This window comes from Bubalus bubalis, chromosome 2, assembly GCF_019923935.1.
Source record: "Bubalus bubalis isolate 160015118507 breed Murrah chromosome 2, NDDB_SH_1, whole genome shotgun sequence".
Classification (NCBI taxonomy): Eukaryota; Metazoa; Chordata; class Mammalia; order Artiodactyla; family Bovidae; genus Bubalus; species Bubalus bubalis.
The window spans coordinates 157,268,107-157,285,919 of record NC_059158.1 but is presented as its reverse complement, the minus strand read 5'-3'; positions in this window follow the sequence as shown (position 1 = coordinate 157,285,919).

Genomic DNA, 17,813 nt, shown 5'->3' with positions numbered 1-17,813 from the left:
GCTTCAGACTTGACCAAGTACCACAATTTCCAGCTAGCTCTCCACTTCATTTCCATCCTCTGCTCCTGGTTGTCTGGCCCTTTTCTGTGCCCCGATTCTCTTTCCAATTTTTTTCCTACATTTTTCTGTAGTATCTACTCTGCCCTTTTACTACATGCAGCCTAAGACTGTCTGCTTGGGTTTTCATGGTTCTTTCCATTTTCATTCCCACTTCTTCTGCTGTTGGTCTTGGCGGGGCTCAGGACTTGAATTTCAGTCATTTCCTGGCATTTTCCACTGTTTCCTCTGAGGTGTCATTTTTCCCTCCATGCCCTCTACCCTTTTCAGATCTCCTCTTTCTCATCTCTAGCTCCATCTATTAATACATGAACTAAGTGAGCCATCTAGACTACAAAGGAGCAAGTGGGATGAGAGCATGAGTCAGCACCCATAGGAGAAGCAAAGTTCCTCTCAGCTGGCCCTTCAGCAGGCTGGCCAAGAGAAGCATTAGAAAGGGGCAGTTAAAAAATTCTTTTTTAAATTTTAGAAATTAAAAATTAGAGAAAAGCAACAAACAGAGGAGATAAAATTAAGAGGAGAAAGAATGAGGGTGGTAAAGGGGGGAAATAAAAGGATTGAAGAATATATAAACCAAGTAAACCAAAATTTTCATTTAAAAAAAGGAGTCAGTGGTCTGAGCTTGAAAGTTCATTTTCTAAGCTAAAATTCAGAGTTGATGACCCTGTCCCTACTGAGTTGACATCACTTGGGCAGAATTTTTATTTAATTAATCACATTTGAAGTTTGACTTTCTCCTGTCCATCAAGGATGTAAGCTGTATATACTCTTTCTTGGAGATCTTTACAAAGTGATGAGACCTATATTTTCCCGGGTTGTATTGCAAGAAGGCTTAAGCCTTGGGATTTCTGGAAGACCTGCCAGTATGGAGAGCTTAAATGGAGACCTCAACACCATCAGACTTCCCACTCGCCTAAGGACTTCACCAAACTGGAAAATGGCTGTCATTTTCTGAGCTTAAGAGAGCAAAACACAGCAAACTATCTCTCTCTAGCCCCCTTTCTTCCCTGACAAAAGATGCATTTAGGGTCTGTAGTGGACTAAACAGTGTCCCTGCAAAGTTTATATCTACCCAGAACCTATGAATGGGGCCTTACTTGGAAACAGCATCTTTGTAGGGGTCATACTGGATTTGGGTGGCCTTTAATCTAATATGATTGGTGTCCTTATAAGAAGAGGGAAAATTGGACAGAAAGACATAGTCACATAAGGAGAAGTCACATAGTCACACGTGAAGACAGAGGCAGAAATTGGAGTGATATGTCCACAAGCCAAGACACATCAAGGATGCTGGCCAGCACCAGAAGCTGGAACACACAGGAAGGATCCTCCACCAGCTCCTTCTAAGAGTATGGTCCTGTCAATGCCTCAATTTCAGACTTCTAGCTTCCAAAACTCGAAGAGAAAATACCTGTTGTTTTAAGCCACTTAGCTTGTGGTACTTTGTTATGGCAGCTCTGAGAAATGAATAAAGGGTCCAGGGTCTCAGGATTGGCCATATCAGTGTCCACAGAGGGGCATTAAGACTTGCCTGGGCCTTGTCTGTGGACAGCTTTCTGATCAAAGTCAAGGCTCCTGGGGCCCAGAAAGTTGTCCTTCTTCTGTGGGTGACCTCCTGACTGCATCTTCCCACTGCTTGCTTTTCATTAAACATGCATTTGTGGGGGGTGGCCTACTGGTGTGTCTGTTGCCTTTTAGTGCTGTGTTTTATTTCTGTTTCACATAAATATAGAAGCCCACTTGGAGAGATGCCTGCCTTGGCAGGGAGGCCTCTAGTCCTTCTGCCAGCTTTGCATATCTCTCACATGAGTTATGAGTGGATGGGGACTGGAGACTGGACCTCAGGGACGGCTCCCCTGAGTGTCATGGTCCTCCCGAGAAAGTGACTCAGCAATTCCCCCAAAGTCCCCTTCTTTTCCAGGAACAGAACAGCCACTCAACCAGAGCTTGGGAAGAAAGTATCACACACAACCCCCTAAGCTCCCTACTTCTCACAAAACGCTTCGTAAACAGCTGTGGAGCATTTTAAGCCGTTGCTCTTTGTTCATAAGCAGATTGCTGAGAAAATCTCCTGGCACAGCCTGGCTTAGGGCCACTGGTTCATGGCTTGAGAAGAGGCACATGCCAGGCATGTGCTGGGAAATATGACTGGGAGGTTGTAGAGACTCTACAGGTGAGAGCAGAGGACAGCTCCAGACAGATGTAGGTCTGGCCAGCTGAGACATGGGACATGGCCTTGAGATTGTAGTGGAATATATTTCCTACTCCCGACAGTGACCACTGTGCTTTCATTCTCCCCACTCAGACTGATTCTTCTATGAGCAACAATAGGACTGGGAATTTCTAGTACTGTTTCTGTGCCCCAGGTGCAGACTTCTAGCAGAGCAGGGCTAGAGAGAGCCTGGGGCATCCCTGGGAGCCAGTGGTCTCCAAACTGGGGTGTGTGCATTTTAGAAATTGAGCAAGACTATCCATTGGATTTGAGAAGAAAATATTTTTAATTTACTTATTTATTATTTTAATTGGAGGACAATTATTTTATAATGTTGTGATGGTTTTTGACATACATCAATATGAATCAGCCACAGGTATACATATGTCCACTCCATCCTGAATTCCACCCCACCTCCCTTCCCACCCTATCCCTCTAGGAGGGCGCAGAGCATTGGCTTTGGGTTCCCTGCTTCATATATTAAACTAGTACTAGTTATCTATTTTACATATGGTAATGTATATGTTTCAATGCTATTCACTCAAATCATTCTACCCTTTACTTCTCCCACTGAGTCTAAAAGTTTGTTTTTACATCTGTGTCTTCTTTGCTGCCCCGCATGTTTGATCATCAGTACCATCTTTCTAGATTCCATATATATGCATTAATATATGGTATTTGTCTTTTGAGAAGAAAATATTGAACCTTCCAGCTTAATTTATTTTGTCCTTAAATAAAAAATACATTATTAATAAGTAGCACAGGCTGATAGTAGCGAAGGTATATAATTTATCAATATGCATATATTAAGTATGAGTCCCTTAAATTAATTTTGGTTATGTACCCTGATCAGTAAAAGATATAGAGTCCATTGTCCTGTAGAGATTTTCAAGTATGTTCTGAACTTGCGGCAGAGAGGCATCGAGAAAGGGAGAGGATGTCTCGAGTAAGTGAGGGGTCTACTTAATACTCTCTGGGCCTCATTAGGCAATTCAGCTCAGCTTCTATATGCACCTGCTTCTCTGTACCCTGAACTTTTGCATTATGATATGCTTGATGAAAGAGTTTCACATAAAAATAAAAAGGAAGTTGAATAAAATGGGTGAACTATTTCAGCTCCCTTATTTTTCAGATGGGAAAACTAAGGCCTGGAGGAAAAGTGATTGCCCCAAGAAATACAGGCCTTCAGGACCAATACCAAGGCTACAACTCCCTTTCTTGACTCTTAGTTCACAGTGCTCTCTGACTGAGCCATGCATTCTGCATGCCATGCACCCTGTTTGTGTGACCCTACATTTAAAAAAAAAAAAAAATCCAGAAGGAAAGGCAACTCTTCTTGGAAGAGGAAATGGCAACCCAGTCCAGTATTCTTGCCTGGGAAATCCCATGGACAGAGGAGCCTGGTGGGCTGCAGTCCATGGGGTGGCAAAGAGTCAGAAATGACTGATGTACTAACACTTTCATTTTCACATTTGTAAAATTAAAAGCCAAGCCAGAAGGAAAGACGGCAGGCAAGAACTAGGGTCTCTCCTCCATCAGTGATTTGGACTCCCAGGAAGAAGCCTAGGCCACTACAGCTCTTAAATGTAACTTCATGGCCTGCCTAAGACACTTCTAGAAGATGAGGTAGACTGAACACCCTCTCTACTAACAGGCTATCCTGCTTGACCACCTTTCTTCATGGCTTCTCAGAAGAAGGTCCTTGTGTTCCTGGAATTCTGGAATGTGGTTCGATTCAGTTCAGTCGCTCAGTCGTGTCCGACTTTTTGCAACCCCATGGACTGTAGAACGCCAGGCTTCCCTGTCTATCACCAACTCCCAGAGTTTGCCCAAGTTCATGTCCTTCGAGTCAGTGATACCATCCAACCATCTCATCTTCTGCTGTCCCCTTCTCCTGCCTTCAATCTTTGCCAGCATCAGGGTTTTTCCTAATGAGTCAGTTCTTCACATCAGGAATGTGGTATGAGCACACAAATCAGGAGCGCCTCAGAGGACTTCACTGATAGGTCAATCTTAAACAGGGAAAGCATCACTCTTTCTCTGATTTTAGGTCCCAACACTCAAAGTAATTTGTTTCCTTTTAAGATCATCAAATGTCATATGTTGATCTCGCCTCCCACTTTCTAGACTCTTACACATCGGTTGCTACCAGCCCACTGTTCTCAGGTACTCTCAAATCCTTTACGTTTTTAAGGAGTTTAATGTAGATAAGGCTCTTTGGGGAATAAAAGACAAATAAAGACACAAATTATACAACAATGTAGACCAATATGGTACTGCTACTGAGTGGGTACTACAGAAGCTAAGAATTCTTTCTTTTACATTCAAACTCCTTGAGGGTAGGAAATGTGTCCTAAATCTATATGCTTGTAATTGAAAGTGTAAGTCGCTTAGTCATGTCTGACTCTTTGTGACCCCATGGACTGTATGTAGCCTGCCAGGCTCCTCTGTCCATGGAACTGTGCAGGCAAGAATTACTGGAATGGTTAGCCATTCCCTTCTCCAGGGGATCTTTCTGATCCAGGGATTGAACCTATGTCTCCTGCATTGCAGGCAGATTCTTTACCATCTGAGCCATCAGGGAAGCCCCAAAACTATGTGCTTAGTGCTTGGCAAGTAGATGCTTAATAAATAAGTTCAGCAAATGGACATTAATTCAGCAATAACTAAACATTTGAATAAACAAATTCTTAAATAAACATGTAAATTAGATGAAAGGGAGTCTTATTGACTGATCTAAGAAACTTCATTGTACAGGAAGAGTCTGAATAATGTCTAGAATCAGAATGAAAGTAAAGAATGTTTCAGGCTGTGGAAAGACAAGTTTGGAGCTAGAGAACCAGTCTGCTGGTCTTGGGTGCTAGCAGATTTGTAAGTTAAGTAATTGGGCTGGATTGATAGGCTGAAATACAAAGCTAAGGAGTATGTTTGCTTCTACAAAGGTGAATTACTAGAGGTCATCATGCAAGAGGAAGATATAACAAAAACAATGTTTTAGGAAGGTGAGTTGGAGATGATGTGAAAAGTGGATCAGAGAAGGGAAGAAGGGATGATGCATCTGCTTTCTTTTAAATCCTCCCCCTCCATTAGGTGGCTTCCCTCATAGCTCAGTCGGTAAATCATCTGTCTGCAACACAGGAGACCTGGGTTCGATTCCTAGGTCGGAAAGATCTCCTGGAGAAAGAAATGGCAACCCACTCCAGTATTCTTGGCTGGAGAATCCCATGGATGGAGGAGCCTGGTGGGCTACTCTCACAGGAGTCAGATACCATTTAGCAACTAACCACCACCACCTCCATTAGGACATTTCTCCCTGATTTTCAGCATGACTCTAGCCCAACATCCAAGGCACACTGAGAAGAACTTAAGATGCCACCTTCATTTCTCGGACCTTTGGACCATCTGTTCAAAGGTCATCTTCCTTTGCTCTCTAGGTTTTCTGTGTGGCTCTGTATGACATAGTAGCTAGATCTTCCTGCTAAAAGCAGTCAATTCAATTTTTAAAATAGCCACATTAACTCCAAATTCTACTTTTGCAACCAACATGCCTTAAATCAAACCAGCTCTAACAATTGACTTTTGCTAATCCAATCTTGGAGAAGCAACCTGGATCCCTCTTCTTCATTTTCTCTGCCTTTGGTGTCATGCCCCACCTCTGTTTCCATTTTGGTTGCCTCTTTCTATCACTGTTTACCTCCCTGTTTCTTCTCTTTTGCTCAGAAATGTGCTTTTTCTTTAGAGTCGAGCTAGAATATGCACATTGAGCAATAGCAAGGCAACGTTCCTTAAACCAACAGTCTCATGTCCCACTGGGAGTCTTTTTGGATCTGTCTAAAAATCCTGGTCCAGAAGTATGAATTATAACCACTCTTTTCTCAAGGCCCTGAGCAATTTCAACTGAACCCAAGGGTGCTGAACATACCCCATTCCTCCCAAATAATGTTCTATGAAGGCACATGTACCCACCAGAACGAATCTCTCCAGAAAAATCTATTTAACTTGGCCACTACACTCCATATCTTTCACCTATTTTTATTAATAAAGATAAATATTTCTTTCCTTTTCTGCCTGATACCACGCTAAATCAGGAGACCTATGCCAACAACATCAGTATGTCTTTGCAGCACTAATTGTTTTTATGTAGTCTTTGGATATCAACTATAGTACTTTGTGCTGAGAATGATGTGTATATAAGAAACTACTTTTTGGATTTGGGAGGTCATCTAATGTGTGGACAATGAGACTTTGAGTACCTAGAAGGCAGGCACCATGTCATATTTATTTTTGTAGTATGAGTGCTTGACATAAGCTATGGGCTCAATAAATGTCCGTTAAATAAGTGGATTTACTAATGAATTATTCCAAAATGTAGCTCACATAACTACAGTTGTTTTAACTATTTCAAGTTTTTCCAAGTTTAATCTATACCACTGTAAGCCAATTCTTGCGTCCACGGCTTTATTCAAAGTGCTTTCTTTTGTGTACTTTTGTTTTGAGATTCTAAGCATTCTTCTCATAGTACATCACTAACTCTCCCTCTACCACATGGCAGATTAAGGATGATCCCTAATTCTTTGTCACTCTTCCCATCTAAAGGTGGAAAGTATTTTCTCTCCCCTTGAATCCAGGATGGTCAGTGACTGGCACAGAGTATAAGCAGAAGTGATATTACACCAGTTCAGGCCTCATCTCTTAAAGGACTACTAGCTTCTGCCTTGTTCTCTTGGAGTCCTGAAATGACATTCTGACTACCATACTGGAATGACCAGGATTCCAGAAGAGACCAGTCTTCTAACTGTCCCCATTAGAGTGCTGAGTATGCAAGGGAAGCCAGCTTGGACCCTCCAACAACAGACCACTACTGTGTGGAAAACCCATAAAAAATGAGCCATCCTGGGACAGTCCCTTTGACATCCCCAGCTGAGCTCCCAGCCAAGAGCCAGCATCCACTGCCAGCCATATGAGGGCACCATTCTGAACGACCAGCTCAGTCAAGCCTTCCAATGACTGCAGTCCCAGCCAATATCTGACTGCAACTTTATGAGAGAGCCCACGCAAGAACTACCAAGCTGAGCCCAGTTCACCCACAGAATTGTGAACTGTAACGATAAATTATGGCTTTAAGCCATCAAGTTTTGAGGTAGTTTGTTATACAGAAGTAGATAAGTAGAACACGCTGCTATGCAAACAGAGATGAGGATCATGTGTTGGGCTTTTCTCTGAAGTTTTTACAATGCCTCATAGAAGGCTGTGCTCTCAGCTGAGGGAGTACAGAACATCTCACTTTACAAACAGAAGGACCAAAAATAAATAGGACCTCCTCTTTATAGGGGCTATGAATAAGTTCATGTCAGCTTGGATGCCATGTGTCTGCCACCTGCCTTGATGGTATCCTAGCACTGGGAGAGACTGTGGACAGCCACCTAATCCATCCCCCTGCCTCCCAATATAACGACTCCTTAAAATAAATCCTGCCAGAGAACGCTGCTGTTGTTTTTTTTCTTCCTCTTTTTTTTTTTTTTTTAATCTCAAGAAAAGGAGATCTTGCAGCTACCTTTGGCAATGTACGCCAACAGCTCCTCGTAAATCTTAATTAGAGCATTCTAACAGATGTTTCACCTCATTCCTCCAGACCCAGCTTCAGCCCTTTCTTCTTGCTTCTTCATCTTGTGTTTTGGCTTTATTTTCCTAAATTTGGAGAAGCAGTGAAGAAAATATTACTCACAAACACCTCTTTATTTTTCTTTCATAGATGTGAAAGGATCCATCACTTCATTCCTCTGTGGAAGCTGGAATGTTCTCATTCAGAGACACCTCCGTTTTCTGATCTGAAAAAACGCAGGATAAAACCACCTGCCCAGCTTACTTGAATGAGCTGATGAAAAGATCAAAATTCCAGTGACTGTAAGAAGGCACATATAGGCTTTAAAGCATACTATAAATTCCTGGCATCTTGAGTCGAGTTGGTTGCTGGTTTAAGAAATCTCTCGGAGAAGGTAAATTAGTTGTTGTGTAGGGCTAGGGGGATGGGTGGATTGGGAAGTGATGGTTAAAAAGTACAGGGGCTTTTTTTGGTGGGGGTGGGAGTTGGGCATTGTGAAATGTCCTAAGAATGTTTTAAAACATAAATCTGTGAATATACTGAAAACCACTTAATCATATATTTGAAAGAGGAGAATAGTATGCTATGTGAATTATCTTAATTTAAAGAAAATTTTTAAATTTAAAAGAAAAAGAAAAAAAAATCATATTGTTCTTAGATTCACATTAGCCTTTATTCTTGGGACCTTCTTTCATCTGTCATTCCGAGTCCCGTTAGTTATATGCCTTGTCTAATATCTCCAACTCTTGGACCATTTTAGTACTGGGTTTTCTCTGTGAAGGCTTATCTTCTACCACAAGCAGAAAACAAGAGAAGAAATGGACTAATGTCAATTGACCAACAAACATTGACAAGACTAAAGGATTAGGGTCTGAGATATGACATTATGAAGTGGATTATAGTCCCTGGAAGAGGCTGCTGATACAGGACTCTGTGATGGTGTGGGAGATGGAGGGAAGTTCAAGAGGGAGGGGACATATGTACACCTGTGGCTGATTCATGGTGATGTATGCAGAAACCAACACAAGATTGTAAAGCAATCATCCTCCAGTTAAAAATAAGTAGATTTTTTTAAAAGGAAATATCACAGAAAAATAGTAGCTTCAAAAAAAAAAAAAAAGCTATTTTGTTGATGAAGGTTTGCAGATCTTACAACTGGGTCACAGAGCTTGGAGACAAGAGACAAAAAAGTCTATCTTCATCTTACCTTTAAAGACTTTAAAGATACTCTCCCTCTCTTCTCCTCACCCTACCACTTTTCATCTTCAGGCAATGCTGGAGAGCAGGGAGAAAGAAGTTTAAGGACACAGTCCACAACTTGCCTCAGTTTCCCCTCCAGCTTTCCCTGGTTTGTCTTGTTCTGTAGAGGACGTTCTCAGAGGCAAACATGAGAAATGGATGACAGGGAGGATGGCCCAGGAGGTCAGTAAGGCCCCCAGGAATCAAGGGAGCCAACTTGGCCAAAGAGCTGCCTTTCCCCCAGCCCCAGGCTGGTGCTTTCAAGTCCCTGATGAAGATGGAGCACTCCTCAGGGAGCCCCTTCATAAGGACCCCACATCCATGGAACCCAAACCGATATGCTCTTTTAAGAAGTCTCAGGTTTTCTCCAAACACATTCTGGGCTAGGATCAGCACTCCATAAACTACAAAATGAAAAACAAATCCCACTCTTGAGAAGTACAGAGGGCAGTGATGTCAGTCACGCTGCTCACGACAGTCAATGCCCTGACCCTCAGTCCCTCCCCAGCACCGCCTTCCTCCCCAATCTGCCATTCTCAGCTCCCATCCAGACCCTCATCCTGCCAGCCCCGAATCAATAGAGCGGGTCTCGGACAGCTGGAATAATCATCATCTCTCACGCGATGTCTCCAATTCCTGTGGAACCTGCCCTGTGCCCTCTCCCTCCCACCCTCCCATGGCCTCTCACTCAATCCGTTCTTCTCTTGGCACCAACAGCTATTTTCCACCACCCTGCCTGGCGTACCTCCAACCCACCTCCCCAAGGGGTTTTCACTCCCCACTTCATCTGTCTCCTTCGTGCTTCTCCTGCTGGAATTGGATCTTCCAGCTCTATTTCTGGATTCTTTCCACTGCTCTGTCTTGGGTTAGGCAGCTTGCTTCTTCAACCTGCTTTGCATCTCCCTGGCCTCTAATAAGCATCTCTAAAATCTTCCAGTGTCAGATGTGGAGCTACAGTCAGTAGCTATGTTCTTTTTTTTCCTAATAGATTCTTTCTTATCTGCCTTGTCACAGAAACATAGAGCTTTGTTAAAAAGAGGGCTTCATAACTACCTCGTGTGCCTAAAAAGAGGTCCTCAGGCCCTCTCTGCGATGCCACTGTCACTAGGAAGAAGGTGGGATAATTCCTTTCTTATCTGGACAGAACCCTGTTTCCACAGCTTTCTAATCTACCCTTTACTGATTTTCCATTCCCATCCTCTTCTTTGGCTCCTACACAGGCACGATAAGCATATTCCCAACTTCTGCTGCTGCTGCTGCTGCTAAGTCGCTTCAGTCGTGTCCAACTCTGTGCGACCCCATAGACGGCAGTCCACCGGGCTCCTCTGCCCCTGGGACTACTAATGTAATTAATGTTTATTTATATTATTTGGCACTAAAGCGTCCCATAAGTACTAGCCACTGTGGGCTACTGACCCATTTCTGTTTGGGTGACTATATAGCCTGGGGCAGAGTCCTCTTTTTTGAAACCTGGGAACATCGGGTCTTCTGTCTTGGGTCCTTGTACTCGGCTGGTCTGTATTCTTCTCCTGCTATACTCCTTTTTAAGAAGGCCATGCTCTATTCTGCCTGTACTAGACCATCAGTCTCTCAAAGTCCCACTTCTAAGAATCATGAAAGTCATCATTCTTCAACATCCTCTTACAGAAACTCAAAACATTTTCACCTTTCAAAAATGACATCTGTTAGCTCTCCCTTCACTTTTGAAAATAGTTAGCCCACATTTACAACTGCAAATACATATATTTGACCAAGAAACAGAAAGCATAAATTCTAGTACTACCCTCAAATAGTACAAATCAGGTATCAGGTATAAAAGGTGGAACAAACTGAAGCACCTCCCTAAGCTTTATTTTTTGCACCCATAAATTTAGTAGGTTTAATTAGATAATTATCAAAGGAAGGGCTTTATAAACTAATTTTCTGCTATCCCTATATGACATCTTTAAGAGTATTAATTATATTCTTAGAAATTATTTGTGAATGGAACTTTGAAAACAATTATGATCAATTTTGCTTTCTCTTTCAACATAGAAATTATTTTAGCCTGAGTGGAGTTCAATTCCTGAATAATATGCTTCCTGCCTTTGTAGTCTTGGACAAGTACTTTTCAAATCTAAGTTGTCACACTTGTAAAACGAGTATATGCTAGTACTTAAGTAGTCGGGTTATAAAGTATGTACAGCATCTAGCATGATAGCTTGCATATAGTAAGTGCTCAACAAATGTCAATTATCATCATTATATTCATCATTCATTTCAATTTCTTGAATGAGCCCTATTAAACTGAACATCTCTATGATTCTAAGAGCCAGTTTGTTTGACAATGGAAGTCTCCTTCCATCATCATCAACTTGGGTAGTTCTTATTACCAAACTGGGGTTGCAAATGACACCAAAAAGTTCGTTGTGTTCACTGATGGATTTGTTCCTTTGCCACATTTTCAAACTGAATATTAATGAGTTTGGGATTATCAGTCAAACTTATATTTCCTGCATTCACTATGGACAACTGAGAGCCCACCATCAGTCTGTAATAAAAAATATCCTTGGATTTATACTTTACTTTGAATTATTGGGCTTCCCAGGTGGCTCAGATGGTAAAGAATTCACCTGCAATGCAGAACACCTGTGTTTGATCCCTGGGTTGGGATGATCCCCTGGAGAAGGAAACGGCAACCCATTTCAGTATTCTTGCCTGGAAAGTTCCTTGGACAGAGGAGCCTGGTGGACTATGGTCTTTGGGGGCACAAAGAATTGGACACGATGAGTGAATAACTCTATACAGTCAGCAAAAACAAGACCGGGAGCTGACTGTGGCTCAGATCATGAGCTCCTTATTGCAAAATTCAGACTTAAACTGAAGAAAGGAGGGAAAACCACTAGGCCATTCACGTATGACCTAAATCAAATCTTTTATGATTATACAGTGGAAATGAGAAATAGATTTAAGGGACTAGATATGATAGACAGAGTGCCTGATGAACTATGGACAGAAGTTCATGACATTGTACAGCAGGCAGGAATCAAGACCATCCCCAAGATAAAGAAATGCAAAACACTAATGATGGCTGTCTGAGGAGGCCTTGCAAATAAAAAGAAGAGAAGTGAAAAGCAAAGGAGAACAAGAAAGATATACCCATTTGAATGCAGAATTCCAAAGAATAGCAAGGAAAGATAAGAAAGTCTTTCTCAGTGATCAGTGCAAAGAAATAAAGGAAAACAATAGAATGGGAAAGACTAGAGATCTCTTCAAGAAAATTAGAGATACCAAGGGAACATTTCATGCAAAGAAGGGTTCAATAAAGGACAGAAATGGTATGGACCTAACAGAAGCAGAAGATATTAAGAAAAGATGGCAAGAATACACAGAAGAACTATACAAAAAAGATCTTCACAACCCAGATAATCACTATGGTATATATCACTCACCTACAGCCAGACATCCTAGAATGCAAAGTCAAATGGGCCTTCAGAAGCATCAAACAAAGCTAGTGGAGGTGACGGAATTCCAGTTGAGCTATTTCAAATCCTAAAAGATGATGCTGTGAAAGTGCTGCATTTAATACGCCAACAAATCCGCAAAACTCCGCAATGACCACAGGACTGGAAGAGGTCAGTTTTCATCCAAATCCCAAAGAAAGGCAATGCCAAAGAATGCTCAAACTACCACACAATTGCACTCATCTCACATGCTAGTAAACTAATGCTCAAAATTCTCCAAGCCAGGCTTCAACAGCACGTGAACCGTGAACTTCCAGATGTTCAAGCTGGTTTTAGAAAAGGCAGAGGAACCAGAGATCAAATTGCCAACATCCACTGGATCATACAAAAGCAAGCGAGTTCCAGAAAAACATCTATTTCTGCTTTATTGACGATGCCAAAGCCTTTGACTGTGTGGATCACAATAAACTGTGGAAAATTCTGAAAGAGATGGGAATACCAGACCACCTGACCTACCTCTTGAGAAATCTGTATGCAGGTCAGGAAGCAACAGTTAGACCTGGACATGGAACAACAGACTGGTTCCAAACAGGAAAAGGAGTACATCAAGGCTGTATGTAGTTACCCTGCTTATTTAACTTATATGCAGAGTACATCATGAGAAATGCTGAGCTGGATGAAGCACAAGCTGGAATCAAGATTGCAGGGAGAAATATCAATAACCTCAGATATGCAGATGACACCACCCTTATGGCAGAAAGTGAAGAAGAACTAAAGAGCTTCTTGATGAAGGTGAAAGAGGAGAGTGAAATAGTTGGCTTAAAACTCAACATTCAGAAAACTAGGATCATGGCATCTGGTCCCATCACTTCATGTCAAATAGAATGGGAAACAGTGGCTCACTTTATTTTGGGGGGCTCCAAAGTCACTGCAGATGGTGACTGCAGCCGTGAAATTAAAAGACACTTACTCCTTGGAAGGAAAGTTATGACCAACCTAGACAGCATATTCAAAAGCAGAGACATTACTTTGCCAACAAAGGTCTGTCTAGTCAAGGCTATGGTTTTTCAGTAGTCATGTATGGATGTGAGAGTTGGACTATGGAGAAAGCTGAGTGCCGAAGAATTGATGCTTTTGAGAAGACTCTTGAGAGTCCCTTGGACTGCAAGGAGATCCAACCAGCCCATCCTAAAGGAGAGCAGTCCTGGGTGTTCATTGGAAGGACTGATGTTGAAGCTGAAGCTCCAATACTTTGGCCACCTGATGTGAAGAGCTGACTCATTTGAAAAGACTCTGATGCTGGGAAAGATTGAGGGCAGGAGCAGGGGATGACAGAGGACAAGATGGTTGGATGGCATCACCGACTCAATGGACATGGGTTTGAGTAAACTCTGGGAGTTGGTAATGGACAGGTAGGCCTGGCGTGCTGCAGTCCATGGGGTCACAAAGAGTCAGACACGACTGAGCGACTAAACAGACTGACAAAGAGCTCAAAGATGCTGTTACGTGTATCCCTTGAGGTGGAACCAGGACCCTGCCTCACCATGTGGTTTCCTGGCTGCCCCTCCCTTGTCTTTGCCTCCCTTACCTGTTCCCAGATTGTGCTGTAGTGTGCTCACTCACTCATGTCTGACTCTTGGCAACCCCATGGACTGTAGCCCTCCAGGCTCCTCTGCCCAAGGAATTTTCCAGGCAAGAATACTGGAGTGGGTTGCCATTTCCTTATCCAGGATCAAATGTTTAAATCTGCCCTTTGGAACTCAGGGAAGGTCATGGAGGCTGGAGCCAAGAAACCAGGAACAGTTTCTGTGTCCAGGAGCCCCACAATGTCCTGCTCTGTTTCAGCAGCCCTCCATCAAATCAGATTTATGTTTAAATATTCTCCATGACCAGTGTTCACACTCCTGAGTGATACTGTAGAGAAATTTTCAACAAAATTGTAGGAAGGATCTATGATTTCACTTGCTGTTGTTGTTTAGTCAATAAGTCACGTCCAACTCTTTTGTGGTCCCACGGACTGTAGCCCACCAGGCTTCTCTGTCCATGGAATTTTCCAGGCAAGAATACTGGAGAGGGTTGCCATTTCCTTCTCCAGGGGATCTTCCCAAGCCAGGGATCAAACCCAGGTCTCCTGCATTGGCAAGCAGATTATTTTTTTTTTTAATATAAATTTATTTATTTTAATTGGAGGTTAATTACTTTACAATATTGTATTGGTTTTGCCATACATCAACATGAATCTGCCACAGGTGTACACGTGGTGTTCCCCATCCTGAACCCCCCTCCCACCTCCTTCCCCAGGCCATCCCTCTGGGTCGTCCCAGTGCACCAGCCCCAAGCATCCTGTATCATGCATCGAACCTGGACTGGCGATTCGTTTCTTATATGATATTATACATGTTTCAGTGCCATTCTCCCAAATCATCCCACCCTCTCTCTCTCCCACAGAGTCCAAAAGACTGTTCTATACATCTGTGTGTCTTTTGCTGTCTTGCTTACAGGGTTATTGTTACCATCTTTCTAAATTCCATATATATGCGTTAGTATACTGTATTGGTGTTTTTCTTTCTGGCTTACTTCACTCTGTATAATAGGCTCCAGTTTCATCCACTTCATTAGAACTGATTCAATATATTCTTTTTAATGGCTGAGTAATACTCCTTTGTGTATATGTACCTACAATGGCAAGCAGATTGTTTACCACTGAGCCACTAGGGAAGCCTTGTGATTTCATTAGAGTATATTGCTTTTTATAGAAGAGAACTGGAGGCAGTTTAGGTGCCCTACCTAAACACATCCTTAATGTGGTAGATACACCCTAGGTGTACAGTGCGGCACATGAGAACCACAGCAGAGTGCCATTACATGCCTTTTGACCTCTACCTCCATAAAGATTTGTGGGAAAAATTAACTTTTTCTTTTAGTACAAGCATAACTCATGCTAACTAGAGATACTTTCTAAAATCATAGAAAGAAAATGAGGGGAAAAGTCATTTTTAATCCTACCATTCAGATTTGTATAACTACAAGTGACATTTAGATGTGTCTGTGCACAGAATTTTTTCCTATGCGATTATATCTACATAACTACCTAGTGCACTTAATTTGAAGCCTGCTGTCACTCTACTTTGTCATCTTCTTTTATCATGCAGCAATATATTGTGAACAGCCTTTTATCCCACCCCACCATATCCGCTAGGAATCCAACAGGAAACAGATGGCATCCTCAAAATAGGATGAGTCCAGAAGGGTTTATTCACAAAGGATTGTTTACAAAAGTGGGGAGGTGGGTATAGATAAGGTGACCATGCATACAGGTTTGCCTGGAGTAATTGTAGGATATATCTGTGGTCATCGTATCATATCCAGTGTGACATTTCCCAGATTCTCCACTTTTTCACAAAGGTTTATTATTCATTGTTGCGCTAAAATCAGGTGAGATGTGTTTAGAAAACTCTTTTATCCTTTCAGCATCTGCCATGGTGTCTAATCGTCTGTGAGGTGTGTGTGCATTGAAAATGTGGTTAGATCTGGAAGACTACCTATGATAACCCTGTCTCTACCATTCCAGATCCAGTGTGGTTAATGGCTGCTTTTCAAGAAAACTATTCCAAGGACCCACTAATCATAATGTTTCTAAAAGTGTACGCAGACATAAGCAGCCATCTCCTAGTCTCAGGCTGTAGTGTTAGAGTTCTTTGGTGCTGCTATCCTTACTGGTCACTAGAGTCTATAGCCACTTGATGGTGGAATGTGCCAAGACTAAAAAATGCTCACAGCTACCAAAGAGCAGTCAGTATTGTTAGGAAGGGCAGGAAATTATAGATTAAATATACACACAATGTGTGCAAGAAATATACACCAAGCAATGAAGCATAATATACACCAGCTTTGTCAATTATTTTGGGTGTAAAATAAGCTGCAGTATGTACTTCATTAAGAAGTAGTTCTTAAATGCCACAACTCAAAACAAGAATTTTACACATTCAGCTACAGAAAATACACTTACATCTCTGTGAACCATGGCTCTTCATGACTTTGCATTTAGATCAAATGAGTGCTCTTCCAACACAATTTTGTTCATTTTTAATTTCAGAATTTCTTATATATGAACAGAAAGTGAAATAACATATCTTAAACTATTGATTCTTTAAGTTGAAAATAAACCTGGTAAACAGCTTAATATCAGTTTTATAGCAATATCTTTAGATGCCAGTTTTATATCAGTGTCTTTAGATGATTCAAGTAAGAAATCAGTGACCTGAAATTTTTTTAAAAGTCTCAATTTTAAAATTAAATTCATAGATCAAACTAAAGCCTTTGAAAGCTGACATATACACACTACTGTGTATAAAACAGAAAACTAATGAGAACAGACTGTATGACATAGAGAAATATACTCAATGCTCTGTAATGACCCAAATGGGGAGGAAATTCAAGGAAGAGGGGATATATGTATATGTATTACTGTACAGCAGAAAATAGTACAACATTGTAAAGCAACTATATTCCAATTTAAATAAAAAAGAAAGTTTACTCTGACATTATTGTAAATACTTTAAATTCAAATAAAAGATTCAACACTGAAGATAAAACTACTTGTTTTGGTAACAGCAACATGGACACGAATTTCAGTAAAGAACAGTATCTGGTTGAAAAAAAAAAAAAAAGAAGAATGTTCTTATCAAACGAAAGAAACTCATGGAGCAAAAATATACTTAACTGGTTGGAATACACACAAATTTATTAATTATTTCAAAAAATTCTACAGTTCAAGTAGAACCTCTAGTTGTCAAAATATATCTTCTCGAAGGTAAGAAAGTAGATCTGGGAGGGTAAACAAAAGATGGCTGGCAACTTCTTAAAAGTTCTTCTCCAAGAGTGGTTTTTAAACTATTTTAAACTATGAGTTCTTGGCTAAGTTAAATCTTACATCAAAGTCCAGTATGTGAAACAGAAAAGTACCCATCAGGGATACGAAACCTAGAACCCCAAACCCCACTCCAGAGGTCTCCACTGAGAAATGCTTGAAAACCATGATCCTTCAGCGGGAGCTTCAATGTCTACAGAATTCAATAGTCCATGTTTCATAATTCATTAAACAATTGTTGAACATCAATTTCAAGTTTCAAGCTATTTCTTATTATAAGCAGTGTTGTGATAAACATCCTCGCAGCTATATTGTGTCATAAAACACTAATTATTTTCTTAGAAAAATTACTAGAATAACTGACTCAAAGGATAGGAACATTTTTGTTTC